The 27,703-nt window shown below is 45.4% G+C and overlaps 30 non-coding genes across 30 annotated transcripts; 17 read left to right on the top strand and 13 right to left on the bottom strand.

The window, feature by feature from the left end:
* The first annotated feature begins 79 nt into the window (after window positions 1-79).
* On the top strand, window positions 80-151 carry Trnaq-cug. The gene has a single exon. It is a non-coding gene; the product is annotated as a tRNA-Gln (tRNA).
* A 358-nt stretch (window positions 152-509) lies between these two features.
* Window positions 510-600, bottom strand: Trnay-gua. The gene is given in 2 exon segments: window positions 510-545; window positions 562-600. It is a non-coding gene; the product is annotated as a tRNA-Tyr (tRNA).
* A 246-nt stretch (window positions 601-846) lies between these two features.
* Window positions 847-918, top strand: Trnaq-cug. Its single transcript has one exon. It is a non-coding gene; the product is annotated as a tRNA-Gln (tRNA).
* A 358-nt stretch (window positions 919-1,276) lies between these two features.
* Window positions 1,277-1,365, bottom strand: Trnay-gua. The gene is given in 2 exon segments: window positions 1,277-1,312; window positions 1,329-1,365. It is a non-coding gene; the product is annotated as a tRNA-Tyr (tRNA).
* Window positions 1,366-1,613: 248 nt separating this feature from the next.
* Trnaq-cug lies at window positions 1,614-1,685 on the top strand. The gene has a single exon. It is a non-coding gene; the product is annotated as a tRNA-Gln (tRNA).
* A 358-nt stretch (window positions 1,686-2,043) lies between these two features.
* Trnay-gua lies at window positions 2,044-2,132 on the bottom strand. Its single transcript is given in 2 exon segments — window positions 2,044-2,079; window positions 2,096-2,132. It is a non-coding gene; the product is annotated as a tRNA-Tyr (tRNA).
* A 248-nt stretch (window positions 2,133-2,380) lies between these two features.
* Trnaq-cug lies at window positions 2,381-2,452 on the top strand. The gene has a single exon. It is a non-coding gene; the product is annotated as a tRNA-Gln (tRNA).
* A 358-nt stretch (window positions 2,453-2,810) lies between these two features.
* On the bottom strand, window positions 2,811-2,899 carry Trnay-gua. The gene is given in 2 exon segments: window positions 2,811-2,846; window positions 2,863-2,899. It is a non-coding gene; the product is annotated as a tRNA-Tyr (tRNA).
* A 248-nt stretch (window positions 2,900-3,147) lies between these two features.
* Trnaq-cug lies at window positions 3,148-3,219 on the top strand. Its single transcript has one exon. It is a non-coding gene; the product is annotated as a tRNA-Gln (tRNA).
* A 358-nt stretch (window positions 3,220-3,577) lies between these two features.
* On the bottom strand, window positions 3,578-3,666 carry Trnay-gua. The gene is given in 2 exon segments: window positions 3,578-3,613; window positions 3,630-3,666. It is a non-coding gene; the product is annotated as a tRNA-Tyr (tRNA).
* A 248-nt stretch (window positions 3,667-3,914) lies between these two features.
* Trnaq-cug lies at window positions 3,915-3,986 on the top strand. Its single transcript has one exon. It is a non-coding gene; the product is annotated as a tRNA-Gln (tRNA).
* A 358-nt stretch (window positions 3,987-4,344) lies between these two features.
* On the bottom strand, window positions 4,345-4,433 carry Trnay-gua. The gene is given in 2 exon segments: window positions 4,345-4,380; window positions 4,397-4,433. It is a non-coding gene; the product is annotated as a tRNA-Tyr (tRNA).
* A 248-nt stretch (window positions 4,434-4,681) lies between these two features.
* On the top strand, window positions 4,682-4,753 carry Trnaq-cug. The gene has a single exon. It is a non-coding gene; the product is annotated as a tRNA-Gln (tRNA).
* Window positions 4,754-5,111: 358 nt separating this feature from the next.
* Trnay-gua lies at window positions 5,112-5,200 on the bottom strand. The gene is given in 2 exon segments: window positions 5,112-5,147; window positions 5,164-5,200. It is a non-coding gene; the product is annotated as a tRNA-Tyr (tRNA).
* A 248-nt stretch (window positions 5,201-5,448) lies between these two features.
* Trnaq-cug lies at window positions 5,449-5,520 on the top strand. Its single transcript has one exon. It is a non-coding gene; the product is annotated as a tRNA-Gln (tRNA).
* Window positions 5,521-5,878: 358 nt separating this feature from the next.
* Window positions 5,879-5,967, bottom strand: Trnay-gua. The gene is given in 2 exon segments: window positions 5,879-5,914; window positions 5,931-5,967. It is a non-coding gene; the product is annotated as a tRNA-Tyr (tRNA).
* Window positions 5,968-6,215: 248 nt separating this feature from the next.
* Window positions 6,216-6,287, top strand: Trnaq-cug. Its single transcript has one exon. It is a non-coding gene; the product is annotated as a tRNA-Gln (tRNA).
* A 4,219-nt stretch (window positions 6,288-10,506) lies between these two features.
* Trnaq-cug lies at window positions 10,507-10,578 on the top strand. Its single transcript has one exon. It is a non-coding gene; the product is annotated as a tRNA-Gln (tRNA).
* Window positions 10,579-10,936: 358 nt separating this feature from the next.
* Window positions 10,937-11,025, bottom strand: Trnay-gua. The gene is given in 2 exon segments: window positions 10,937-10,972; window positions 10,989-11,025. It is a non-coding gene; the product is annotated as a tRNA-Tyr (tRNA).
* Window positions 11,026-11,273: 248 nt separating this feature from the next.
* Trnaq-cug lies at window positions 11,274-11,345 on the top strand. Its single transcript has one exon. It is a non-coding gene; the product is annotated as a tRNA-Gln (tRNA).
* Window positions 11,346-11,703: 358 nt separating this feature from the next.
* Window positions 11,704-11,792, bottom strand: Trnay-gua. Its single transcript is given in 2 exon segments — window positions 11,704-11,739; window positions 11,756-11,792. It is a non-coding gene; the product is annotated as a tRNA-Tyr (tRNA).
* Window positions 11,793-12,040: 248 nt separating this feature from the next.
* On the top strand, window positions 12,041-12,112 carry Trnaq-cug. The gene has a single exon. It is a non-coding gene; the product is annotated as a tRNA-Gln (tRNA).
* Window positions 12,113-18,249: 6,137 nt separating this feature from the next.
* On the top strand, window positions 18,250-18,321 carry Trnaq-cug. The gene has a single exon. It is a non-coding gene; the product is annotated as a tRNA-Gln (tRNA).
* Window positions 18,322-18,679: 358 nt separating this feature from the next.
* Window positions 18,680-18,768, bottom strand: Trnay-gua. Its single transcript is given in 2 exon segments — window positions 18,680-18,715; window positions 18,732-18,768. It is a non-coding gene; the product is annotated as a tRNA-Tyr (tRNA).
* Window positions 18,769-19,016: 248 nt separating this feature from the next.
* On the top strand, window positions 19,017-19,088 carry Trnaq-cug. Its single transcript has one exon. It is a non-coding gene; the product is annotated as a tRNA-Gln (tRNA).
* Window positions 19,089-19,446: 358 nt separating this feature from the next.
* Window positions 19,447-19,535, bottom strand: Trnay-gua. Its single transcript is given in 2 exon segments — window positions 19,447-19,482; window positions 19,499-19,535. It is a non-coding gene; the product is annotated as a tRNA-Tyr (tRNA).
* A 248-nt stretch (window positions 19,536-19,783) lies between these two features.
* Trnaq-cug lies at window positions 19,784-19,855 on the top strand. Its single transcript has one exon. It is a non-coding gene; the product is annotated as a tRNA-Gln (tRNA).
* Window positions 19,856-26,074: 6,219 nt separating this feature from the next.
* Trnaq-cug lies at window positions 26,075-26,146 on the top strand. Its single transcript has one exon. It is a non-coding gene; the product is annotated as a tRNA-Gln (tRNA).
* A 358-nt stretch (window positions 26,147-26,504) lies between these two features.
* On the bottom strand, window positions 26,505-26,593 carry Trnay-gua. Its single transcript is given in 2 exon segments — window positions 26,505-26,540; window positions 26,557-26,593. It is a non-coding gene; the product is annotated as a tRNA-Tyr (tRNA).
* Window positions 26,594-26,841: 248 nt separating this feature from the next.
* On the top strand, window positions 26,842-26,913 carry Trnaq-cug. The gene has a single exon. It is a non-coding gene; the product is annotated as a tRNA-Gln (tRNA).
* The last annotated feature ends 790 nt before the right edge of the window (window positions 26,914-27,703 follow it).

Below are 27,703 nucleotides of genomic sequence, written 5' to 3'. Positions count from 1 at the left end.
GTTAAAAAATGCAAGTAGGAAGTGTCTGAAGTACGTCAGAATACTGCTAAATGTATTTACGCGTCCCATACTCGTGTCTGGTTCCATGGTGTAACGGTTAGCACTCTGGACTCTGAATCCAGCGATCCGAGTTCGAATCTCGGTGGAACCTTCGTTTAGTCTAAATTTTCTGTAATAAGCGTTTCTCGCCGAGGAAGTATCAGCGATAGGCTCAGGGATTTAGTTTCTACGTTTGTGTTAAAAACGAGACGTCTATGAAACGGCTGAATATTGGTGCGACGATGTGACCTATATAGCACATTAAACGAGTAATGCCTGTAAGAGCAAGCAATTTTACGATAATTCGGAGAAATATCATTATCCTACGAAGGCTAAGAATCCCATGATTATCAACTAGCTATTACAAGCTGAGCAAATGAATTTCCTTTAAAATAGGTTTAAAACATAGGGAGGTTCTGACCGAGTGGGCATGCTCTGGAGCCTCTTTGCTCCTGAGATTAGAAAAACAGTAATCTGGGCCGGATTTGAACCAGCGACCTATGGATAACTGTGAATCCTCCACTACAGTCCACCGCTCTACCAACTGAGCTACCAGAGGCTCTGCATACTTTCCTGTTCGTTCTGATTGCTTTACGTCCGTCCCTGTCTTTCGTTTCCACACACTGCTACTCAGCGCGCCCATATAGACGCACAGGAAATGCAGTCATCGGCTGCAACTGCAAACATTGCCCAGATTAAGTTTTATAATGCTAGATCGTGTCAATTAGGTTAAAAAATGCAAGTAGGAAGTGTCTGAAGTACGTCAGAATACTGCTAAATGTATTTACGCGTCCCATACTCGTGTCTGGTTCCATGGTGTAACGGTTAGCACTCTGGACTCTGAATCCAGCGATCCGAGTTCGAATCTCGGTGGAACCTTCGTTTAGTCTAAATTTTCTGTAATAAGCGTTTCTCGCCGAGGAAGTATCAGCGATAGGCTCAGGGATTTAGTTTCTACGTTTGTGTTAAAAACGAGACGTCTATGAAACGGCTGAATATTGGTGCGACGATGTGACCTATATAGCACATTAAACGAGTAATGCCTGTAAGAGCAAGCAATTTTACGATAATTCGGAGAAATATCATTATCCTACGAAGGCTAAGAATCCCATGATTATCAACTAGCTATTACAAGCTGAGCAAATGAATTTCCTTTAAAATAGGTTTAAAACATAGGGAGGATCTGACCGAGTGGGCATGCTCTGGAGCCTCTTTGCTCCTGAGATTAGAAAAACAGTCCTCTGGGCCGGATTTGAACCAGCGACCTATGGATAACTGTGAATCCTCCACTACAGTCCACCGCTCTACCAACTGAGCTACCAGAGGCTCTGCATACTTTCCTGTTCGTTCTGATTGCTTTACGTCCGTCCCTGTCTTTCGTTTCCACACACTGCTACTCAGCGCGCCCATATAGACGCACAGGAAATGCAGTCATCGGCTGCAACTGCAAACATTGCCCAGATTAAGTTTTATAATGCTCGATCGTGTCAATTAGGTTAAAAAATGCAAGTAGGAAGTGTCTGAAGTACGTCAGAATACTGCTAAATGTATTTACGCGTCCCATACTCGTGTCTGGTTCCATGGTGTAACGGTTAGCACTCTGGACTCTGAATCCAGCGATCCGAGTTCGAATCTCGGTGGAACCTTCGTTTAGTCTAAATTTTCTGTAATAAGCGTTTCTCGCCGAGGAAGTATCAGCGATAGGCTCAGGGATTTAGTTTCTACGTTTGTGTTAAAAACGAGACGTCTATGAAACGGCTGAATATTGGTGCGACGATGTGACCTATATAGCACATTAAACGAGTAATGCCTGTAAGAGCAAGCAATTTTACGATAATTCGGAGAAATATCATTATCCTACGAAGGCTAAGAATCCCATGATTATCAACTAGCTATTACAAGCTGAGCAAATGAATTTCCTTTAAAATAGGTTTAAAACATAGGGAGGTTCTGACCGAGTGGGCATGCTCTGGAGCCTCTTTGCTCCTGAGATTAGAAAAACAGTCCTCTGGGCCGGATTTGAACCAGCGACCTATGGATAACTGTGAATCCTCCACTACAGTCCACCGCTCTACCAACTGAGCTACCAGAGGCTCTGCATACTTTCCTGTTCGTTCTGATTGCTTTACGTCCGTCCCTGTCTTTCGTTTCCACACACTGCTACTCAGCGCGCCCATATAGACGCACAGGAAATGCAGTCATCGGCTGCAACTGCAAACATTGCCCAGATTAAGTTTTATAATGCTCGATCGTGTCAATTAGGTTAAAAAATGCAAGTAGGAAGTGTCTGAAGTACGTCAGAATACTGCTAAATGTATTTACGCGTCCCATACTCGTGTCTGGTTCCATGGTGTAACGGTTAGCACTCTGGACTCTGAATCCAGCGATCCGAGTTCGAATCTCGGTGGAACCTTCGTTTAGTCTAAATTTTCTGTAATAAGCGTTTCTCGCCGAGGAAGTATCAGCGATAGGCTCAGGGATTTAGTTTCTACGTTTGTGTTAAAAACGAGACGTCTATGAAACGGCTGAATATTGGTGCGACGATGTGACCTATATAGCACATTAAACGAGTAATGCCTGTAAGAGCAAGCAATTTTACGATAATTCGGAGAAATATCATTATCCTACGAAGGCTAAGAATCCCATGATTATCAACTAGCTATTACAAGCTGAGCAAATGAATTTCCTTTAAAATAGGTTTAAAACATAGGGAGGTTCTGACCGAGTGGGCATGCTCTGGAGCCTCTTTGCTCCTGAGATTAGAAAAACAGTCCTCTGGGCCGGATTTGAACCAGCGACCTATGGATAACTGTGAATCCTCCACTACAGTCCACCGCTCTACCAACTGAGCTACCAGAGGCTCTGCATACTTTCCTGTTCGTTCTGATTGCTTTACGTCCGTCCCTGTCTTTCGTTTCCACACACTGCTACTCAGCGCGCCCATATAGACGCACAGGAAATGCAGTCATCGGCTGCAACTGCAAACATTGCCCAGATTAAGTTTTATAATGCTCGATCGTGTCAATTAGGTTAAAAAATGCAAGTAGGAAGTGTCTGAAGTACGTCAGAATACTGCTAAATGTATTTACGCGTCCCATACTCGTGTCTGGTTCCATGGTGTAACGGTTAGCACTCTGGACTCTGAATCCAGCGATCCGAGTTCGAATCTCGGTGGAACCTTCGTTTAGTCTAAATTTTCTGTAATAAGCGTTTCTCGCCGAGGAAGTATCAGCGATAGGCTCAGGGATTTAGTTTCTACGTTTGTGTTAAAAACGAGACGTCTATGAAACGGCTGAATATTGGTGCGACGATGTGACCTATATAGCACATTAAACGAGTAATGCCTGTAAGAGCAAGCAATTTTACGATAATTCGGAGAAATATCATTATCCTACGAAGGCTAAGAATCCCATGATTATCAACTAGCTATTACAAGCTGAGCAAATGAATTTCCTTTAAAATAGGTTTAAAACATAGGGAGGTTCTGACCGAGTGGGCATGCTCTGGAGCCTCTTTGCTCCTGAGATTAGAAAAACAGTCCTCTGGGCCGGATTTGAACCAGCGACCTATGGATAACTGTGAATCCTCCACTACAGTCCACCGCTCTACCAACTGAGCTACCAGAGGCTCTGCATACTTTCCTGTTCGTTCTGATTGCTTTACGTCCGTCCCTGTCTTTCGTTTCCACACACTGCTACTCAGCGCGCCCATATAGACGCACAGGAAATGCAGTCATCGGCTGCAACTGCAAACATTGCCCAGATTAAGTTTTATAATGCTCGATCGTGTCAATTAGGTTAAAAAATGCAAGTAGGAAGTGTCTGAAGTACGTCAGAATACTGCTAAATGTATTTACGCGTCCCATACTCGTGTCTGGTTCCATGGTGTAACGGTTAGCACTCTGGACTCTGAATCCAGCGATCCGAGTTCGAATCTCGGTGGAACCTTCGTTTAGTCTAAATTTTCTGTAATAAGCGTTTCTCGCCGAGGAAGTATCAGCGATAGGCTCAGGGATTTAGTTTCTACGTTTGTGTTAAAAACGAGACGTCTATGAAACGGCTGAATATTGGTGCGACGATGTGACCTATATAGCACATTAAACGAGTAATTCCTGTAAGAGCAAGCAATTTTACGATAATTCGGAGAAATATCATTATCCTACGAAGGCTAAGAATCCCATGATTATCAACTAGCTATTACAAGCTGAGCAAATGAATTTCCTTTAAAATAGGTTTAAAACATAGGGAGGTTCTGACCGAGTGGGCATGCTCTGGAGCCTCTTTGCTCCTGAGATTAGAAAAACAGTCCTCTGGTCCGGATTTGAACCAGCGACCTATGGATAACTGTGAATCCTCCACTACAGTCCACCGCTCTACCAACTGAGCTACCAGAGGCTCTGCATACTTTCCTGTTCGTTCTGATTGCTTTACGTCCGTCCCTGTCTTTCGTTTCCACACACTGCTACTCAGCGCGCCCATATAGACGCACAGGAAATGCAGTCATCGGCTGCAACTGCAAACATTGCCCAGATTAAGTTTTATAATGCTCGATCGTGTCAATTAGGTTAAAAAATGCAAGTAGGAAGTGTCTGAAGTACGTCAGAATACTGCTAAATGTATTTACGCGTCCCATACTCGTGTCTGGTTCCATGGTGTAACGGTTAGCACTCTGGACTCTGAATCCAGCGATCCGAGTTCGAATCTCGGTGGAACCTTCGTTTAGTCTAAATTTTCTGTAATAAGCGTTTCTCGCCGAGGAAGTATCAGCGATAGGCTCAGGGATTTAGTTTCTACGTTTGTGTTAAAAACGAGACGTCTATGAAACGGCTGAATATTGGTGCGACGATGTGACCTATATAGCACATTAAACGAGTAATGCCTGTAAGAGCAAGCAATTTTACGATAATTCGGAGAAATATCATTATCCTACGAAGGCTAAGAATCCCATGATTATCAACTAGCTATTACAAGCTGAGCAAATGAATTTCCTTTAAAATAGGTTTAAAACATAGGGAGGTTCTGACCGAGTGGGCATGCTCTGGAGCCTCTTTGCTCCTGAGATTAGAAAAACAGTCCTCTGGGCCGGATTTGAACCAGCGACCTATGGATAACTGTGAATCCTCCACTACAGCCCACCGCTCTACCAACTGAGCTACCAGAGGCTCTGCATACTTTCCTGTTCGTTCTGATTGCTTTACGTCCGTCCCTGTCTTTCGTTTCCACACACTGCTACTCAGCGCGCCCATATAGACGCACAGGAAATGCAGTCATCGGCTGCAACTGCAAACATTGCCCAGATTAAGTTTTATAATGCTCGATCGTGTCAATTAGGTTAAAAAATGCAAGTAGGAAGTGTCTGAAGTACGTCAGAATACTGCTAAATGTATTTACGCGTCCCATACTCGTGTCTGGTTCCATGGTGTAACGGTTAGCACTCTGGACTCTGAATCCAGCGATCAGAGTTCGAATCTCGGTGGAACCTTCGTTTAGTCTAAATTTTCTGTAATAAGCGTTTCTCGCCGAGGAAGTATCAGCGATAGGCTCAGGGATTTAGTTTCTACGTTTGTGTTAAAAACGAGACGTCTATGAAGCGGCTGAATATTGGTGCGACGATGTGACCTATATAGCACATTAAACGAGTAATGCCTGTAAGAGCAAGCAATTTTACGATAATTCGGAGAAATATCATTATCCTACGAAGGCTAAGAATCCCATGATTATCAACTAGCTATTACAAGCTGAGCAAATGAATTTCCTTTAAAATAGGTTTAAAACATAGGGAGGTTCTGACCGAGTGGGCATGCTCTGGAGCCTCTTTGCTCCTGAGATTAGAAAAACAGTCCTCTGGGCCGGATTTGAACCAGCGACCTATGGATAACTGTGAATCCTCCACTACAGTCCACCGCTCTACCAACTGAGCTACCAGAGGCTCTGCATACTTTCCTGTTCGTTCTGATTGCTTTACGTCCGTCCCTGTCTTTCGTTTCCACACACTGCTACTCAGCGCGCCCATATAGACGCACAGGAAATGCAGTCATCGGCTGCAACTGCAAACATTGCCCAGATTAAGTTTTATAATGCTCGATCGTGTCAATTAGGTTAAAAAATGCAAGTAGGAAGTGTCTGAAGTACGTCAGAATACTGCTAAATGTATTTACGCGTCCCATACTCGTGTCTGGTTCCATGGTGTAACGGTTAGCACTCTGGACTCTGAATCCAGCGATCCGAGTTCGAATCTCGGTGGAACCTTCGTTTAGTCTAAATTTTCTGTAATAAGCGTTTCTCGCCGAGGAAGTATCAGCGATAGGCTCAGGGATTTAGTTTCTACGTTTGTGTTAAAAACGAGACGTCTATGAAACGGCTGAATATTGGTGCGACGATGTGACCTATATAGCACATTAAACGAGTAATGCCTGTAAGAGCAAGCAATTTTACGATAATTCGGAGAAATATCATTATCCTACGAAGGCTAAGAATCCCATGATTATCAACTAGCTATTACAAGCTGAGCAAATGAATTTCCTTTAAAATAGGTTTAAAACATAGGGAGGTTCTGACCGAGTGGGCATGCTCTGGAGCCTCTTTGCTCCTGAGATTAGAAAAACAGTCCTCTGGGCCGGATTTGAACCAGCGACCTATGGATAACTGTGAATCCTCCACTACAGTCCACCGCTCTACCAACTTTTTTTTTTTTTTTTTTTTTTTTTTTTTTTAGTCGGGCCTCCCAACTCCCCTTATAGCCCGGCCTTGCGCTCTCCATAATTGCCGTCGTTGGCGAGCTTCTGTGGCTTTACAATTAGTTGATGTAGCTCCCCCGATGACAATGAACGTGGGTGTTCCCCCGTTGATCCAGATATTCCTGCGTAAGAGCAAGTAGTTCCTCCGGATGGTCCAATACGTGGAAACATACATGCGAAATGAAAAATGAATAAATTCCTCCAAAGTAATGCAACGGAATGTATTGGTATGCAGGGGACAGCACACATACGGGGGAAAAAAAAGGGAAAAGAGAAAAAAGAAAAAAACATCCCTAGAAAAACTAGTAAAAACAAGAACCTTAACTTCAAATTTAAAGTAATTCGACCCGTGCGTCATGGAAAGCCGTACCTGGAATGCACCACATCAACCAACTTGAAACTGAAAACGCCGATTGACCACCTCGGTCATTTCCACACAGCAGTAAAAAAAAAGCAAATTTAAAGACACAACGAGAGCACATAAAAAAAGGAACAATTGGTAAAAGTATGCCCCATGTGAGGCTCGAACTCACAACCCCGGCATTGCTCACGGCTACTGCCTTATAAAGACCGTGCGCTAACCAATTGCGCCACTTTTTTTTTTTTTTTTTTTTTTTTTTTTTTTTTTTTTTTTTTTTTAAACGAAACCCGGAACCTTCTATGAAAATAAATTGGAATGGTGAAAAAGACAACGAAAAGACTTCGCCCTTGGGCATAGTAGAAGTGCTGCTCGAAGAATAAACGTAACATAAACACAGCTTCGTATCTCACTCAACTAAAGTTCCTGTAGCCAGTGTCCAGCGAGTCAGTGAAAGCCGCAGTGTGAGGGGGAGTCCGGACGCGACACAGAAGCAGTGGGGCCTCTTCGCGGCACCACTGGTGTCCCGCGGCCCGGCCTCACCCCTTCACACTCAGTTGACCTATCCGATACCCATACGATGAAACGCTATTTTAAGCATATTGCCGAAGAGTTTCCCATGATTCGGGTACGTACATGTTTTGGCGAATTCGATATCCATAAACATCTTGAATTCCAAATAATTGTCACCGCCAAAATTATTAAAGACGTAGCTGGAATAGGTACCCAGCAACCACAAAACTGCATTGTTTTTCGTCTGCGGATAAAAATGCACATCAGGACGAGACAGTAGTGCTGACGAAACATTGGCGGTTGTAGTCCTGGTAATAAGAGCTATTTTTTGTCGAAGCCAAACCCAGTTCTGGAGACGGTCCCCGCAGGTGTAACGGTGGATAACTGTATCCGGCAGTTGGCAGCGACGACAGAGAGGGGTGTCACTGAGCCCGATTTTATGTAACCTCTCGTTCGTGCTAACCACATCATTGATGGCTTTGTACCAGGCAGTGCGAGCATCGGAACTGAGGACACGGGAACTGACATTGCGCCATACAATATCCCAGTTCATGCCACCGAGCTTCGTTGCCAAAGGATTCGTTCCTTCGTGTTGTCTCCAGTCCGCTATTATGGCTTGTGCAGTTAAACGTTGAGAGTTTATGACCTCTTTACCGATGTAGCTCCGTGAAAGGTAATAATCTCTGATATGTTTTAGCCGATAACTGATGGGCTGAATATTCAGCGGTGGGTCAAGACTTTGCGGCCTGACGGCAGTGAATAATTGCGCTGTAATGCCGGAAGGATCATTGTTAATTATAGCGGTCGTCCTTGTAACATAGAGAGCCATCGCTTTCACCTTGATATCTACTAATCCCATCCCTCCATTCTGGGGGTGGAGTGTCGCAGTTTTGGCAGACACGCGAAAAATTTCCCCTCTCCAAATAAAATTGGTCACCTTCGACATAATTTGCTTAGCAATGACTGCAGGCAGTGGCAGGAGCTGCGCCGTGTAGAAGGCTTTGGATAAAATACAGGAGTTGACCAGATGAATCCGATCAAATTGATTGAGGCTTCTGTGGGAATTGTCAATGAGAGCACCGTTAAGTTTACGCACTATTTCCCTCCAGTTTGCCGCCGCCATCTTTAAAGAGGACGCTGTCAATATGATGCCGAGAGCCTTGTGGACGCTGACTTCCTGAGCGTAGCCAACTCGCAAATGCTGGAGGCCACAGAGGTTAATAAACTTACTTTTCGTGTCATTCAATTTAGCCCCCGACGCCAAACAGTATTGCTGGAGGTGAGCCGCTAAAGTGGTGACGTCATTCTCATTGCGGACAACCACACCCACATCGTCGGCATAGGCGCCTACGACAGTTTTTTCTCCTGAAAGTGTTAGCCCTGTGAGTTTCGCCTGCAGTTGGAGTAACAGAGGTTCGAGTGAAAGAACAAAAAGTAACATGGACAAAGGGCTGCCTTGTGGAATCCCTCTGTTGATTTGAATCGGTTGGGTTAGTTGCGAGTTGACAGAAAGCCTTGCGTTGATCCCCAGTGCCATGTTTGTGATCATGTCAATCGCGTTCTGCAAGAAACCGAATCTTTTCATGGTTTCAAGGAGGTACTCGTGAGCGACGAGGTCAAAGGCTTTAAAAAAGTCCAGAAAGATCAGCCCACACTTCACGTTACTGGCGTTCGTTAACGCAATGATATCCCGGTAAAAAGCTGCCGTGTGCAATACAGTTCTCCCGAAGGCACATGTCTGCTGACGTCCAATGAATTTAGCAGTGAGGGGCATCATTCGCGTGTTGATTGCACGGGCGACTATTTTATAATCGGAGTTTAACAATGAAATGGGGCGGAAGTTGGCGATATTTTTGGTACCTCTGCCTTTAGGGATAAGCACAATTGTGCATTCCTTAAAGGCAAGTGGTATAGGCTTCCCTTGAAAAACTTCGTTCACTAATTGGGTGATTTTGTCCCCGATGATGTGCCAATACCTCCTGTAGAATTCAATGGGTAATCCGTCAGGACCAGGGGACTTCCTGATCGGCGAGTGGCAGACAATCTCCAAAACATCTTTATTACTAAATTCTAATGAAATTGTGTCATTGTCTTCTCTAGTTATAGTAGAGGAAATGGCACTAAACAGTTCGTCATAGCAGCCGTCATGAGTAGCCGCTGACGTGTAGGTGTCAACAAAATAGTCGTGTAGTGCCTTGATAATCTCTCGCTGGGTGTCGACAGTCGTGCCATCACCGAGTTTCAGGGCCTCAATAAAAGTCCTCCTTCTGTTCTTAGCATGTTTGACAAGGTGGTATAGAGCGGCTGTTTCATCGTCCCTGACCGACTTCACTTTAGATTTGATCTTAAGACCTTCCAGTTGCATCCTCTTAAGACTGATTAATTTCGCCTTTATTTTTCGAATGTCGTCTATTCTGGTGTGCGCGGCGTCGGCTCTATCACAGAGGTCGCGTAAGATAGTGTAGTAGAACTCCATCGTCTTCTTTTTCGCGGCTGCTCTTTCAATACCGAAGAAGATAACAACTTTTCGCAGTTTGGGTTTTGCATGCTGAGTCCACCACGCTATGGTGCTACGAAAGTTTGCGGTAGTGCGTAAGCACCGCTACCAGAGGCTCTGCATACTTTCCTGTTCGTTCTGATTGCTTTACGTCCGTCCCTGTCTTTCGTTTCCACACACTGCTACTCAGCGCGCCCATATAGACGCACAGGAAATGCAGTCATCGGCTGCAACTGCAAACATTGCCCAGATTAAGTTTTATAATGCTCGATCGTGTCAATTAGGTTAAAAAATGCAAGTAGGAAGTGTCTGAAGTACGTCAGAATACTGCTAAATGTATTTACGCGTCCCATACTCGTGTCTGGTTCCATGGTGTAACGGTTAGCACTCTGGACTCTGAATCCAGCGATCAGAGTTCGAATCTCGGTGGAACCTTCGTTTAGTCTAAATTTTCTGTAATAAGCGTTTCTCGCCGAGGAAGTATCAGCGATAGGCTCAGGGATTTAGTTTCTACGTTTGTGTTAAAAACGAGACGTCTATGAAACGGCTGAATATTGGTGCGACGATGTGACCTATATAGCACATTAAACGAGTAATGCCTGTAAGAGCAAGCAATTTTACGATAATTCGGAGAAATATCATTATCCTACGAAGGCTAAGAATCCCATGATTATCAACTAGCTATTACAAGCTGAGCAAATGAATTTCCTTTAAAATAGGTTTAAAACATAGGGAGGTTCTGACCGAGTGGGCATGCTCTGGAGCCTCTTTGCTCCTGAGATTAGAAAAACAGTCCTCTGGGCCGGATTTGAACCAGCGACCTATGGATAACTGTGAATCCTCCACTACAGTCCACCGCTCTACCAACTGAGCTACCAGAGGCTCTGCATACTTTCCTGTTCGTTCTGATTGCTTTACGTCCGTCCCTGTCTTTCGTTTCCACACACTGCTACTCAGCGCGCCCATATAGACGCACAGGAAATGCAGTCATCGGCTGCAACTGCAAACATTGCCCAGATTAAGTTTTATAATGCTCGATCGTGTCAATTAGGTTAAAAAATGCAAGTAGGAAGTGTCTGAAGTACGTCAGAATACTGCTAAATGTATTTACGCGTCCCATACTCGTGTCTGGTTCCATGGTGTAACGGTTAGCACTCTGGACTCTGAATCCAGCGATCCGAGTTCGAATCTCGGTGGAACCTTCGTTTAGTCTAAATTTTCTGTAATAAGCGTTTCTCGCCGAGGAAGTATCAGCGATAGGCTCAGGGATTTAGTTTCTACGTTTGTGTTAAAAACGAGACGTCTATGAAACGGCTGAATATTGGTGCGACGATGTGACCTATATAGCACATTAAACGAGTAATGCCTGTAAGAGCAAGCAATTTTACGATAATTCGGAGAAATATCATTATCCTACGAAGGCTAAGAATCCCATGATTATCAACTAGCTATTACAAGCTGAGCAAATGAATTTCCTTTAAAATAGGTTTAAAACATAGGGAGGTTCTGACCGAGTGGGCATGCTCTGGAGCCTCTTTGCTCCTGAGATTAGAAAAACAGTCCTCTGGGCCGGATTTGAACCAGCGACCTATGGATAACTGTGAATCCTCCACTACAGTCCACCGCTCTACCAACTGAGCTACCAGAGGCTCTGCATACTTTCCTGTTCGTTCTGATTGCTTTACGTCCGTCCCTGTCTTTCGTTTCCACACACTGCTACTCAGCGCGCCCATATAGACGCACAGGAAATGCAGTCATCGGCTGCAACTGCAAACATTGCCCAGATTAAGTTTTATAATGCTCGATCGTGTCAATTAGGTTAAAAAATGCAAGTAGGAAGTGTCTGAAGTACGTCAGAATACTGCTAAATGTATTTACGCGTCCCATACTCGTGTCTGGTTCCATGGTGTAACGGTTAGCACTCTGGACTCTGAATCCAGCGATCCGAGTTCGAATCTCGGTGGAACCTTCGTTTAGTCTAAATTTTCTGTAATAAGCGTTTCTCGCCGAGGAAGTATCAGCGATAGGCTCAGGGATTTAGTTTCTACGTTTGTGTTAAAAACGAGACGTCTATGAAACGGCTGAATATTGGTGCGACGATGTGACCTATATAGCACATTAAACGAGTAATGCCTGTAAGAGCAAGCAATTTTACGATAATTCGGAGAAATATCATTATCCTACGAAGGCTAAGAATCCCATGATTATCAACTAGCTATTACAAGCTGAGCAAATGAATTTCCTTTAAAATAGGTTTAAAACATAGGGAGGTTCTGACCGAGTGGGCATGCTCTGGAGCCTCTTTGCTCCTGAGATTAGAAAAACAGTCCTCTGGGCCGGATTTGAACCAGCGACCTATGGATAACTGTGAATCCTCCACTACAGTCCACCGCTCTACCAACTTTTTTTTTTTTTTTTTTTTTTTTTTTTTGCCTTAACCACTTTTTTTTTTTTTTTTTTTTTTTTTTTTTAAACGAAACCCGTAACCTTCTATGAAAATAAATTGGAATGGTGAAAAAGACAACGAAAAGACTTCGCCCTTGGGCATAGTAGAAGTGCTGCTCGAAGAATAAACGTAACATAAACACAGCTTCGTATCTCACTCAATGAAAGTTCCTGTAGCCAGTGTCCAGCGAGTCAGTGAAGGCCGCAGTGTGAGGGGAAGTCTGGACGCGACACAGAAGCAGTGGGGCCTCTTCGCGGCACTACTGGTGTCCCGCGGCCCTGCCTCACCCCGTCACACTCAGTTGACCTATCCGATACCCATGCAATGAAACACTATTTTAAGCATATTGCCGAAGAGTTTCCCATGATTCTGGTACGTACATGTTTTGGCGAATTCGATATCCATAAACATCTTGAATTCCAAATAATTGTCACCGCCAAAATTATTAAAGACGTAGCTGGAATAGGTACCCAGCAACCACAAAACTGCATTGTTTTTCGTCTGCGGATAAAAATGCACATCAGGACGAGACAGTAGTGCTGACGAAACATTGGCGGTTGTAGTCCTGGTAAGAAGAGCTATTTTTTGTCGAAGCCAAACCCAGTTCTGGAGACGGTCCCCGCAGGTGTAACGGTGGATAACTGTATCCGTCAGTTGGCAGCGACGACAGAGAGGGGTGTCACTGAGCCCGATTTTATGTAACCTCTCGTTCGTGCTAACCACATCATTGATGGCTTTGTACCAGGCAGTGCGAGCATCGGAACTGAGGACACGGGAACTGACATTGCGCCATATAATATCCCAGTTCATGCCACCGAGCTTCGTTGCCAAAGGATTCGTTCCTTCGTGTTGTCTCCAGTCCGCTATTATGGCTTGTGCAGTTAAACGTTGAGATTTTAGGACCTCTTGACTGATGTAGCTCCGTGAAAGGTAATAATCTCTGATATGTTTTAGCCGATAACTGATGGGCTGAATATTCAGCGGTGGGTCAAGACTTTGCGGCCTGACGGCAGTGAATAATTGCGCTGTAATGCCGGAAGGATCATTGTTAATTATAGCGGTCGTCCTTGTAACATAGAGAGCCATCGCTTTCACCTTGATATCTACTAATCCCATCCCTCCATTCTGGGGGTGGAGTGTCGCAGTTTTGGCAGACACGCGAAAAATTTCCCCTCTCCAAATAAAATTGGTCACCTTCGACATAATTTGCTTAGCAATGACTGCAGGCAGTGGCAGGAGCTGCGCCGTGTAGAAGGCTTTGGATAAAATACAGGAGTTGACCAGATGAATCCGATCAAATTGATTGAGGCTTCTGTGGGAATTGTCAATGAGAGCACCGTTAAGTTTACGCACTATTTCCCTCCAGTTTGCCGCCGCCATCTGTAAAGAGGACGCCGTCAATATGATGCCGAGAGCCTTGTGGACGCTGACTTCCTGAGCGTAGCCAACTCGCAAGTGCTGGAGGCCACAGAGGTTAATAAATTTACTTTTCTTGTCATTCAATTTAGCCCCCGACGCCAAACAGTATTGCTGGAGGTGAGCCGCTAAAGTGGTGACATCATTCTCATTGCGGACAACCACACCCACATCGTCGGCATAGGCGCCTACGACAGTTTTTTCTCCTGAAAGTGTTAGCCCTGTGAGTTTCGCCTGCAGTTGGAGTAACAGAGGTTCGAGTGAAAGAACAAAAAGTAACATGGACAAAGGGCTGCCTTGTGGAATCCCTCTGTTGATTTGAATCGGTTGGGTTAGTTGCGAGTTGACAGAAAGCCTTGCGTTGATCCCCAGTGCCATGTTTGTGATCATGTCAATCGCGTTCTGCAAGAAACCGAATCTTTTCATGGTTTCAAGGAGGTACTCGTGAGCGACGAGGTCAAAGGCTTTAAAAAAGTCCAGAAAGATCAGCCCACACTTCACGTTACTGGCGTTCGTTAACGCAATGATATCCCGGTAAAAAGCTGCCGTTTGCAATACAGTTCTCCCGAAGGCACATGTCTGCTGACGTCCAATGAATTTAGCAGTGAGGGGCATCATTCGCGTGTTGATTGCACGGGCGACTATTTTATAATCGGAGTTTAACAATGAAATGGGGCGGAAGTTGGCGATATTTTTGGTACCTCTGCCTTTAGGGATAAGCACAATTGTGCATTCCTTAAAGGCAAGTGGTATAGGCTTCCCTTGAAAAACTTCGTTCACTAATTGGGTGATTTTGTCCCCGATGATGTGCCAATACCTCCTGTAAAATTCAATGGGTAATCCGTCAGGACCAGGGGACTTCCTGATCGGCGAGTGGCAGACAATCTCCAAAACATCTTTATTACTAAATTCTAATGAAATTGTGTCATTGTCTTCTCTAGTTATAGTAGAGGAAATGGCACTAAACAGTTCGTCATAGCAGCCGTCATGAGTAGCCGCTGACGTGTAGGTGTCAACAAAATAGTCGTGTAGTGCCTTGATAATCTCTCGCTGGGTGTCGACAATCGTGCCATCACCGAGTTTCAGGGCCTCAATAAAAGTCCTCCTTCTGTTCTTAGCATGTTTGACAAGGTGGTATAGAGCGGCTGTTTCATCGTCCCTGACCGACTTCACTTTAGATTTGATCTTAAGACCTTCCAGTTGCATCCTCTTAAGATTGATTAATTTCGCCTTTATGTTTCGAATGTCGTCTATTCTGGTGTGCGCGGCGTCGGCTCTATCACAGAGGTCGCGTAAGATAGTGTAGTAGAACTCCATCGTCCTCTTTATCGCGGCTGCTCTTTCAATACCGAAGAATATAACAACTTTTCGCAGTTTGGGTTTTGCATGCTGAGTCCACCACGCTATGGTGCTACGAAAGTTTGCGGTAGTGCGCAAGCACTGCTCCCAAGCGCGTCGCACCGCCGCCTCTAGGTCAGCATCCGTTAATAAGGAGACGTTCAAGTTCCATTGATTTTTATACCAACGCGTTGGTTGGGGCAGCAAATTCAGGCACGCAACGACACCACTGTGATCAGAGAAGCTGGAGGGAATTGTTTCAATTTGTAACAAGACATTCTCTAAAACGTCGGAAACATAAATCCTGTCAATTCTGCTGCAGGAATTCGCGACGATGTGTGTGAATCGTACCAAGGTCGGGTACCTAATTTCCCACGCGTCTTTCAGTTTGAGGTCGGTCACGAGACGCTTTAATTCAGGCGAATAATTAAAATTCGGGGACTGATCTTTCTGGGATAAAACACAATTAAAATCACCTCCAATGATAACACGTTCGGGATTTTTCCGTAACAAATAGATGATTTGTTCCTTAAAAAAGTTTGCTCTTTCCGCCCTATAGGTACTGCCAGAAGGCGCGTACAAGTTAATGATGGTGACGCCAAAAACGGTGACACCCACACCTCTACCGGAATCTAACTTGTCAACCTGAGTGGCGGGAATGCCTTCTCGAAGTAAGATGGCAGTCCCCACGTTCGAGTCGGGGGAAAAATTTGTAATAGCAACAAAACCAGGAAGAGTTAAGTGTGGCATGGCCACCTCCTGCAAAAGAGCGATATCTGTTCCCGACTCATAGAGATATTGTTTTAAGGCACTCAGTTTCACCTCCGACCGGATTTTATTAATATTTAATGTCGTGATCGTATAGGCCTGCGACATTATGACAGTACGTGGAAGAGGCGGAAGGAGCAAATATCTTTAAAGGGCAACATCTTCATGCCATTCCATATTTGTGGCCGGGAAATTCGTGTCTGTGACGTCACTGAGTTGTATTCGTGCGTCTTTGTTCTTACTCTTTTTACGCACAGCATTTACATTAGGTTGCACTCGGATCCTGGGGCGGACACTGTGGAGCACCTCTGCAGCTGGCGGCGTGGGAGGGTCGTGGGTGATGTCAAGCTGCTCTCCCGGCACATCCCGCGAAGGGATGGCACGCGGCGACACCGCCGGCGAGCGAGCAGCTGAACTATCACTCGCACTATCAGCCTGTTTGGCAACATTCTCTGCCCGCAGCTGTTTGTTGTCACCGACAGACCCGGACAGCTGTGTTTGTATTATTTCCTGGAGTTGTTGACATTCCCCTTGTTGTGAGTCCTGAACCGAAGCGGCTGCCACGTGATGTGTACCGTTTGCGCTCAGAGATGTTTGTATACCACCATCACAGGCCGCTGTGTGTGTACTTCCTGCAGGAATGTGAGCCACACGTACAGGTTGGTCGGCCTGAGTTGGCTGTAGCGGAAGTTCTAAGGCACTAGCCAGCGGTAACTGCTTAACTTCCACGGAAGTATCGGCACTTGAAATTGTGGGAGGAGAAGCGTCCACAATAGCCTCACCGATGGGAGCTTTCGCTTCCGAGCCGGATTCCTGATCGTCCTTTCTCGCGGTCTCATGCGCACTAGAGGTGTCGTTATCAGAGCCACTGCTGTCACAAGTTCTGCGCCTCTTATTGGTCGCGGCATCGAGTGTGGCAGGGGGCAACGCACCTTTTTCTCTCCGAACCAGAACCGGAAACTCCTCAGAGCGAATTTCCTGTTGCTGTTCCGAAGGCATTTCAGAATTAGGGAGCCCAATCTCTGTCATCGGCTTGGCTGCCACTACATCCGCCAAAGTAAGCCTTTTACGCTGCTGGAGGGAATTCTTCAACACAAACATGCGCCTGGGGCAGTCTTGACGCAAGTGACCACTCTCATTACAGATATGACAGGTCGGTGTTTGGCCAATGTAAGTAACGTGAGCCTTATAGTCACAAACAAGTATATGGGATGGAATATTCTGTTTGACATGCATTTCTACAGATCGAACGCCACTGTAACATTGCAACCTATGTTGACTTGACCACCGTTCATGTCGAATCTGTTTAACGTCACCGAATTTGGACAGTACCTCCTTTAAATAACAATTTTCTACTTCAGGGGGTAAGTTAAAAATACGCACGTTCGTGTAGTCTACATCGGCATTGGAAATGAGCACAGTACTTACAGAGTCGTCCCGGTGTCGGAAAATAGCACTTCCTCCGTGCTTCGTCATGATCTTCTCCAGTAATACAGGATTCAGTAATTTAACAAAGAAACAATACTGCTCGGTATCATAATAGGCGGTGTGCACTTGGTCAGATGTAATCCCAATAACATCAACGATCCAGTCATGTATCTCCAGTGAACTCGGTTGCACAGATCGGGTGGACTTGTCAAAATCAAAACGCAGGGTACACTTTCGCGGAAATAACCTGGACATTGCAGCAGATAGCGAGCGGTTAACCCGCTACAATAAGACCGCAACAAAAATACAAATGGAAAACGATATAAACTGCAGAATAACACAACACTTGCACACAGAAATATGAGTGGAAAACACGCCTTGTGAACACGCGGCGGAGCGGAGCACTGATACGTCCGACCAGCACGGTGTCGCAAGCGCGACTACCAACTGAGCTACCAGAGGCTCTGCATACTTTCCTGTTCGTTCTGATTGCTTTACGTCCGTCCCTGTCTTTCGTTTCCACACACTGCTACTCAGCGCGCCCATATAGACGCACAGGAAATGCAGTCATCGGCTGCAACTGCAAACATTGCCCAGATTAAGTTTTATAAATCTCGATCGTGTCAATTAGGTTAAAAAATGCAAGTAGGAAGTGTCTGAAGTACGTCAGAATACTGCTAAATGTATTTACGCGTCCCATACTCGTGTCTGGTTCCATGGTGTAACGGTTAGCACTCTGGACTCTGAATCCAGCGATCCGAGTTCGAATCTCGGTGGAACCTTCGTTTAGTCTAAATTTTCTGTAATAAGCGTTTCTCGCCGAGGAAGTATCAGCGATAGGCTCAGGGATTTAGTTTCTACGTTTGTGTTAAAAACGAGACGTCTATGAAACGGCTGAATATTGGTGCGACGATGTGACCTATATAGCACATTAAACGAGTAATGCCTGTAAGAGCAAGCAATTTTACGATAATTCGGAGAAATATCATTATCCTACGAAGGCTAAGAATCCCATGATTATCAACTAGCTATTACAAGCTGAGCAAATGAATTTCCTTTAAAATAGGTTTAAAACATAGGGAGGTTCTGACCGAGTGGGCATGCTCTGGAGCCTCTTTGCTCCTGAGATTAGAAAAACAGTCCTCTGGGCCGGATTTGAACCAGCGACCTATGGATAACTGTGAATCCTCCACTACAGTCCACCGCTCTACCAACTGAGCTACCAGAGGCTCTGCATACTTTCCTGTTCGTTCTGATTGCTTTACGTCCGTCCCTGTCTTTCGTTTCCACACACTGCTACTCAGCGCGCCCATATAGACGCACAGGAAATGCAGTCATCGGCTGCAACTGCAAACATTGCCCAGATTAAGTTTTATAATGCTCGATCGTGTCAATTAGGTTAAAAAATGCAAGTAGGAAGTGTCTGAAGTACGTCAGAATACTGCTAAATGTATTTACGCGTCCCATACTCGTGTCTGGTTCCATGGTGTAACGGTTAGCACTCTGGACTCTGAATCCAGCGATCCGAGTTCGAATCTCGGTGGAACCTTCGTTTAGTCTAAATTTTCTGTAATAAGCGTTTCTCGCCGAGGAAGTATCAGCGATAGGCTCAGGGATTTAGTTTCTACGTTTGTGTTAAAAACGAGACGTCTATGAAACGGCTGAATATTGGTGCGACGATGTGACCTATATAGCACATTAAACGAGTAATGCCTGTAAGAGCAAGCAATTTTACGATAATTCGGAGAAATATCATTATCCTACGAAGGCTAAGAATCCCATGATTATCAACTAGCTATTACAAGCTGAGCAAATGAATTTCCTTTAAAATAGGTTTAAAACATAGGGAGGTTCTGACCGAGTGGGCATGCTCTGGAGCCTCTTTGCTCCTGAGATTAGAAAAACAGTCCTCTGGGCCGGATTTGAACCAGCGACCTATGGATAACTGTGAATCCTCCACTACAGTCCACCGCTCTACCAACTGAGCTACCAGAGGCTCTGCATACTTTCCTGTTCGTTCTGATTGCTTTACGTCCGTCCCTGTCTTTCGTTTCCACACACTGCTACTCAGCGCGCCCATATAGACGCACAGGAAATGCAGTCATCGGCTGCAACTGCAAACATTGCCCAGATTAAGTTTTATAATGCTCGATCGTGTCAATTAGGTTAAAAAATGCAAGTAGGAAGTGTCTGAAGTACGTCAGAATACTGCTAAATGTATTTACGCGTCCCATACTCGTGTCTGGTTCCATGGTGTAACGGTTAGCACTCTGGACTCTGAATCCAGCGATCCGAGTTCGAATCTCGGTGGAACCTTCGTTTAGTCTAAATTTTCTGTAATAAGCGTTTCTCGCCGAGGAAGTATCAGCGATAGGCTCAGGGATTTAGTTTCTACGTTTGTGTTAAAAACGAGACGTCTATGAAACGGCTGAATATTGGTGCGACGATGTGACCTATATAGCACATTAAACGAGTAATGCCTGTAAGAGCAAGCAATTTTACGATAATTCGGAGAAATATCATTATCCTACGAAGGCTAAGAATCCCATGATTATCAACTAGCTATTACAAGCTGAGCAAATGAATTTCCTTTAAAATAGGTTTAAAACATAGGGAGGTTCTGACCGAGTGGGCATGCTCTGGAGCCTCTTTGCTCCTGAGATTAGAAAAACAGTCCTCTGGGCCGGATTTGAACCAGCGACCTATGGATAACTGTGAATCCTCCACTACAGTCCACCGCTCTACCAACTTTTTTTTTTTTTTTTTTTTTTTTTTTTTTTTTTACTTTCTTTTCTTTATTTTTTTTATTTTTTTTTTTTTTTAACTTTTTTTTTTTATTTTTTTTTTATTTTTTTCGTTATTAGCACGGCGCTCTAACCAACTTTTTTTTTCTTTTTCTTTTTTTTATTATTTTTTTTTATTTTTATTTTATTTTTTTTTTTTTTTTTGTTCTACGACTTGTTGTTTTTTTTTTTTTTTTTTGCTGCCCCCTTTTTTCTAATAAAATGGAAATAAATAAAAAACAAGTGCCACCGCCACTTTTCATCCTATAAAAAAAAAAAAAAAAAAAAAAAAAAAAAATCTGGGCCACTTCAGGCGTTGGCTCCTGACTAAACCTACCCCAGAGAGCTGCCTATATACCAGGGGAAATATGGGAAATCAAGGTTAGGGCTATCCTTAGAAACAAAACAAAATCTTCCTTTTTCTGAATTTTATTTTAATTTTTTTTTTTTTTTTTTTGTTTTATATTTATTGATTTTATTTTATTTATTTATTATTTTTTTGTGTGTAATTGATCAGAGGCCTTCTGCGCCCCGCTGGTAATATGTTGAGTCACGTCTTCTCGAAATTGATGTGTTCCGTTCAATTGTTCAGAAATGTTCATTGGTTCAAACAGGAAATCTTCTCCTCTCTTGGCTTAACACATTCCAGCTGCGAGGCGGCTCGTGGAAAGCACTCCCAAGGAAGTTCGAGAAAAATTGTCTGTATTTTGGGTGACGGACAACGACATAATGACGGTCATTGAGGTATGTCCAAAAATCGAGTACAGAGTCTACAGTTTGTCCAAATAAGTAGTGAATGGCATGTCCGCGAATCCAATTCACAGCATTGGTCTTTGTCCGAGGAAAATAGCCACGTTCCGGAAATAATAATGAAAGGGGAGTAATCCGATCCGGAATGTCCCGCGTTAGAAAAGCCACAATACTTCGAACCAAGTGCCAAACCTCCGCCGCCGGTCCGCAAACAAACCGATGGTCATCATTGTCTGGCACTCCACACGTGGAGCATAGAGGTGATTGGGCGAGGTGGATACGATGAAGGCGAAATTGGTTGATTTGCTTACCATTGACAGTTATGTACCAGACAGATTGAACATTCGTGTCAAGGTAACAGGCGAACACCGCGCGCCATACTTGACGCCAGTCAACCTGTGGGAACTTTAGTTCAATCGGGTTAGGTGGACGACCTAATTGGAGGACATTGTATACTGCCTTTGTCTTGAGTAAAAGCTGTCTTGGTAAGGTGAGGCGTAGATAACTGAGTTCCAGAAAGAAGTACCGTATATAATGGAACTGGGCCGGAACATCCGAGATCATCACTGGGGCTGACAGTGAGACCGGCGAGTATGCCGACAGGAGGAGACCAGTGAGGCTCGTTGGGCAACGTGTCCATACCGTCATCTGGGAGCTGACAAATAGGGCGCGAGCTCTATCCGGCACGTGAAACAGACCTATCCCACCTCGTTCACGGGGAAGAGTAAGGGTCGCATAGTTAACTTTGAACAACATCCCAGAGCTGACGAAAGATGCCATCGCTGCCAACATGCGACGTGCCACAGTAAGCGGGAAAGGTAGAACTTGCGCTACATGGGGAACTCGGGATGCGATATACGTATTGACATATCGTGCTCGTTGGAGAATATCTAGGGATCGAAGGCGATGGTCCATAAGACCTGCTCTGATCGTTAAAAGGAGGCGTCGGCAGTTGATGGTGGCTGAACGCCGGAGATCAGATGAAAAATCTACTCCCAAACAACGAATGGTATCAACGGTGGTGAGAGGTGTAACGCACTCCACGGGAAGTCCCGTGCCAATGAACATAACTTGTGACTTACGTACGTTTAAAGAGCTACCCGACGCCTCACCATAAGTCGCTACCCACGTCAAAACAGCTCGAACTTCGTCGGCATTACGTAAACAGATGACGACATCGTCAGCATAGGCCGTGCAACAGAATCGGTAGCGATCTATGGACAACCCTACCAAACGTTGTCTTAGTCCACATAGCAAGGATTCCAAGGAAAAGGCGTACAAAATTGCTGATAGAGGGCAACCTTGACGTACGGATCGACCTATTATTATCGGTGGAGTGAGTCTGCCATTGTACATAATCCTGGATGAGGCACCCCGCAGAAGGCGCATCACTACCGTGATAACGGCGACCGGGAAACCCATATGGTGGAGAACGGCCGTAAGGAACGAATGGTCAACCCTATCAAAAGCTTGACTGAAGTCCAAAGACGCAAGTGCCCCAGAGAGGCGTTGTGTCTGGGTAACGGCGATCATATCCCTGTAGCGGCATAAAGCCGTGCGAATATTGTTGTCGCCTCCCAAAGATGCTTGGTCTGGCGACACAACATATCGGGCAACGTTTTTAAGTCGCGCTGCCAAAAGGCGAGTGAAGATTTTCATATCACTGTTAAGGAGGGTGAGGGGCCGATAATCACTGATATTGTTGCCACCGTGCGGTTTATGTACAGGAATAATAATTCCTTCCATGAAAGCGTCCGGCACAGGTACTTCCGGAGACATCAGTTCCCGACAGATGGTGGTGAATGCGGACTCTAACAAATCACGGAAGGTGCGATAAAATTCGAGGGGAAGACCGTCGGGGCCCGGGGAGCGATTGATGGTTCCTGCCCGGATCGCATCGCGGACTTCCTCATCAGTCACCTCCGACATCAATTCAATCGCCGCATCTCCTGGGATACCACCGAAGTTGAGCTGTGAGACTTCCTCGATCAACTCTGGGGAATGTGGAACTGGGGCGTAGAGCTGCCGGTAGTGGGCGTGAAGCACATTCCCTATGGCAGATTGGGTTACGTAGCGACGCCCTTCTTGATCCGTTAGGACGTGAATCAATTTTCGGCGTCGATTTTGTCGTTCTTGGATGATATGGTACATCGACGGATGTTCATGAGGCATGCGATCAGCAGTACGAGATCGTACTATCGCCCCTTCCAAGTGCCGTCGCATGAGATTGGAGATTTGGGCCTTAGCTTGGTTCATCCTTGTATGGCGCTCAGGGGAGGCTGGCATCGTGGAGCATTCTCGTAGGATTCTGTAGTAAAAGTCCATAGTGCTCTTCCTCCAGGCGACAACATCTTTGCCATACCGGATTAAAGTTTTTCGAAGAGCAGGTTTTGCACACTGGATCCACCAGGATATGGTAGACGGATACGTGGGTCGGCGTCTATTACATGTGATCCAAGTGTCTTCTATTAGAAGTCGACAGTCAGGTGAATTAAGAAGTGCCGTGTTCAGTTTCCATAAACCACGTCCGTGCCATACTGCCTGTCTTGTGAGAACAACATCACAGAAGTAAGCCTCATGGTCTGAGAAAGCAACAGGCCAGATTTCAGCCTGTCGAGTGTGTTGAATTAGGGATCGCGAGATGTAGATGCGATCCAGTCGGCTAGAGGAGTGCGCAGTGTGGTACGTAAAGCCCAAAAGATCACCGTGAACATGTCTCCACGTGTCGACAAATTGTAGCCGCGTGACGACTGTTTCCAGAGCTGCGCATGGTGAGTGACGCGGCAATTGATCCTGAGGTCGCTGGGTGCAGTTGAAGTCTCCACCCATGATCCAGTCATCGTGTGGTCCCATAAAAAGGGGTGTGACTTCATTCGCGAAGAAGGCATTGCGTTCACGACGGTAGCTGGAGCCCGACGGCGCATAAATATTGATGATGCGTACACCAAAGAGAGTAAGGGCCATACCTCTGCCGCTTGGGAGGTATAGGACATCTTCGGCAGGAAGACCTTCGCGTAAGATGATGGCAACACCACTACCGGTGTCCGAAGCGGGAGAAAGATGCACCGTGAAGCCATGTGGTGGTGAAAAATCGGCGACATGCACTTCCTGAAAAAGCGCAATATCTATGTCCGCATCATAAATCATATCGCGGAGCAGCGCTAGTTTGTGGGGCGCACGAATGGTCGCGAGGTTAATCGTTGCGACACGATAATGCTGGTGTTGGAGTCCCACAGGCACAGGCGGGGCTTCTTCTTCAGGGGCGAGAGGTCGCCGATCTTGCCGGTCCGCTGAAGAGGCTGCTATTGTGGAGAGTTTGCGGGCGCGGGTGCAACCGATGGGGGTGCCCCATCATCAGCAGCATCCACCCCAGTCCCTTCGATCTCCACGTCGTCTGCCCAGGAGACTGATACTGCGGTAGGGTATCGGCTGTGCACGTCATCCACGTGGAGAGGAGACGTAGTTTTCGTCTCATCGGATAGGCTCTCTTCAACGTCGACCTGTGGGGGCGACGGCGTCAGTAATGAGGGGTGTTCGTTGCCAGTGGTCGCCTGTGGCGGGTCTGTCGCATCAGCCTTTCGGTCATCAAAGATCGGTTTGTCGTCCATCTTCGGGTCTGCATCCCCGGTATCCATCCGTAGAATGGATTCATCAGGGGGTGTACGGCTACGTTTCTTTCTCTTTCGTGTCGACCCTTGTTTTCGAACAAGTCGTTCAGAGTCCGATGGCGGGTGGCTTTCGTCTGACTCCGGACCAGTCTGAAGGAAAGCAGAAGTAGGTACCACTCCCGGATCAACGTCCATCTCAGTAGCATTTTCAGTCACAGTGCTGCGATGATTCGGCAGGTTAGGATCTGGCGTCTGGGGCACCTCAGAAGGAATCTCAGGAGCGGTTGCATCTACCTGATCAGACGACGTCAACGGAGCAGGAAGACTCTGTGTAGACGTGTTACCTCCCTGGGCAACCTTGGCGTATGTGACAGGGATCTGAGTCATCACCGCTGGGGACGCTTCCTCGCCGACCGGCGTCTGGATCAGGCGGCGTCGCATGCAGGCGGATCTGACGTGGCCTTCTTGTCCACAACCCGCACATGTTCGGGGTTGGCCGTCGTACATGACAATGGCTCGCACCCCGCCAATGGTCAGGTATGATGGAATATGTTTTTTCAGTTCAATTTTGACCTGACGCACACCATTAAGGACATGGTAGGTCGTGAAAGTTTGCCATTTTTCCTCTACGTAACCGATGACGTTACCGTATGGTTGTAACGCAGAGACAACTTCGTCCTTCGGCACTTCAAAAGGTAGTTCAAACACCCTAATCGTGCGTTGACCGTACTCTGCGAGTTCAAGTGTTACAGCTCCGACGTGACCATCAGAGTATTTGAACTTAAGTCCATTGGCATGGCGGCGAATAACATCTTCACACACCTCGGTGTTTGTCATTTTAATATGAACGACACTACTCGTGATCGAAAAATGGATTCCGATAACGTGGTTAGGATCTAAACGAACTTCTTCACGTATGAACGTTTCAACTTCAAGTGCACGAGGTCGCGCATGTTCAGTTGGGAAGGAAACTTTAAGGGTCGCACGGCGGTAAGCGCTCGACATGTTGTTCACAGTGGACGGACGCAAGCCTGAAAGCTACGACGCGGAAGTAAACAAAACCCCTGCAGCGGAGCACTGGCCGGCGCGCGGGGCCGTCCGCACGCTGCCACGGCTGAGAGCCGACATCAACTGAGCTACCAGAGGCTCTGCATACTTTCCTGTTCGTTCTGATTGCTTTACGTCCGTCCCTGTCTTTCGTTTCCACACACTGCTACTCAGCGCGCCCATATAGACGCACAGGAAATGCAGTCATCGGCTGCAACTGCAAACATTGCCCAGATTAAGTTTTATAATGCTCGATCGTGTCAATTAGGTTAAAAAATGCAAGTAGGAAGTGTCTGAAGTACGTCAGAATACTGCTAAATGTATTTACGCGTCCCATACTCGTGTCTGGTTCCATGGTGTAACGGTTAGCACTCTGGACTCTGAATCCAGCGATCCGAGTTCGAATCTCGGTGGAACCTTCGTTTAGTCTAAATTTTCTGTAATAAGCGTTTCTCGCCGAGGAAGTATCAGCGATGGGCTCAGGGATTTAGTTTCTACGTTTGTGTTAAAAACGAGACGTCTATGAAACGGCTGAATATTGGTGCGACGATGTGACCTATATAGCACATTAAACGAGTAATGCCTGTAAGAGCAAGCAATTTTACGATAATTCGGAGAAATATCATTATCCTACGAAGGCTAAGAATCCCATGATTATCAACTAGCTATTACAAGCTGAGCAAATGAATTTCCTTTAAAATAGGTTTAAAACATCGGGAGGTTCTGACCGAGTGGGCATGCTCTGGAGCCTCTTTGCTCCTGAGATTAGAAAAACAGTCCTCTGGGCCGGATTTGAACCAGCGACCTATGGATAACTGTGAATCCTCCACTACAGTCCACCGCTCTACCAACTGAGCTACCAGAGGCTCTGCATACTTTCCTGTTCGTTCTGATTGCTTTACGTCCGTCCCTGTCTTTCGTTTCCACACACTGCTACTCAGCGCGCCCATATAGACGCACAGGAAATGCAGTCATCGGCTGCAACTGCAAACATTGCCCAGATTAAGTTTTATAATGCTCGATCGTGTCAATTAGGTTAAAAAATGCAAGTAGGAAGTGTCTGAAGTACGTCAGAATACTGCTAAATGTATTTACGCGTCCCATACTCGTGTCTGGTTCCATGGTGTAACGGTTAGCACTCTGGACTCTGAATCCAGCGATCCGAGTTCGAATCTCGGTGGAACCTTCGTTTAGTCTAAATTTTCTGTAATAAGCGTTTCTCGCCGAGGAAGTATCAGCGATAGGCTCAGGGATTTAGTTTCTACGTTTGTGTTAAAAACGAGACGTCTATGAAACGGCTGAATATTGGTGCGACGATGTGACCTATATAGCACATTAAACGAGTAATGCCTGTAAGAGCAAGCAATTTTACGATAATTCGGAGAAATATCATTATCCTACGAAGGCTAAGAATCCCATGATTATCAACTAGCTATTACAAGCTGAGCAAATGAATTTCCTTTAAAATAGGTTTAAAACATAGGGAGGTTCTGACCGAGTGGGCATGCTCTGGAGCCTCTTTGCTCCTGAGATTAGAAAAACAGTCCTCTGGGCCGGATTTGAACCAGCGACCTATGGATAACTGTGAATCCTCCACTACAGTCCACCGCTCTACCAACTTTTTTTTTTTTTTTTTTTTTTTTTTTTTGCGCTCTGCCACTTTTTTTTTTTTTTTTTTTTTCCACTACAGTCCACCGCTCTACCAACTTTTTTTTTTTTTTTTTTTTTTTTTTTTTTTTTTTTTTTTTTTTTTTTTTACGGCTACTGCCTTACAAGTACCGTGCGCTAACCAATTGCGCCACTTTTTTTTTTTTTGTTTTTTTTTTTTTTTTTTTTTTTTTTTGTGCCTTGCCACTTTTTTTTTTAATAATTCTATGTTAGATTTTTTTTTTTTTTTCTTTTTTTTTTTTTCTTTTTTTTTTTTTCCTAATTATTATTTTCCCAAAAGGAGGCGTCAGGGGCAAGGCGGTCAGGGG

The sequence above is a fragment of the Schistocerca americana genome, unplaced genomic scaffold (assembly GCF_021461395.2).
Source record: "Schistocerca americana isolate TAMUIC-IGC-003095 unplaced genomic scaffold, iqSchAmer2.1 HiC_scaffold_204, whole genome shotgun sequence".
In the NCBI taxonomy this organism is placed as follows: Eukaryota; Metazoa; Arthropoda; class Insecta; order Orthoptera; family Acrididae; genus Schistocerca; species Schistocerca americana.
The sequence above is the reverse complement of the archived record's forward strand: the minus strand, read 5'-3'. Positions and strand labels throughout refer to the sequence as shown.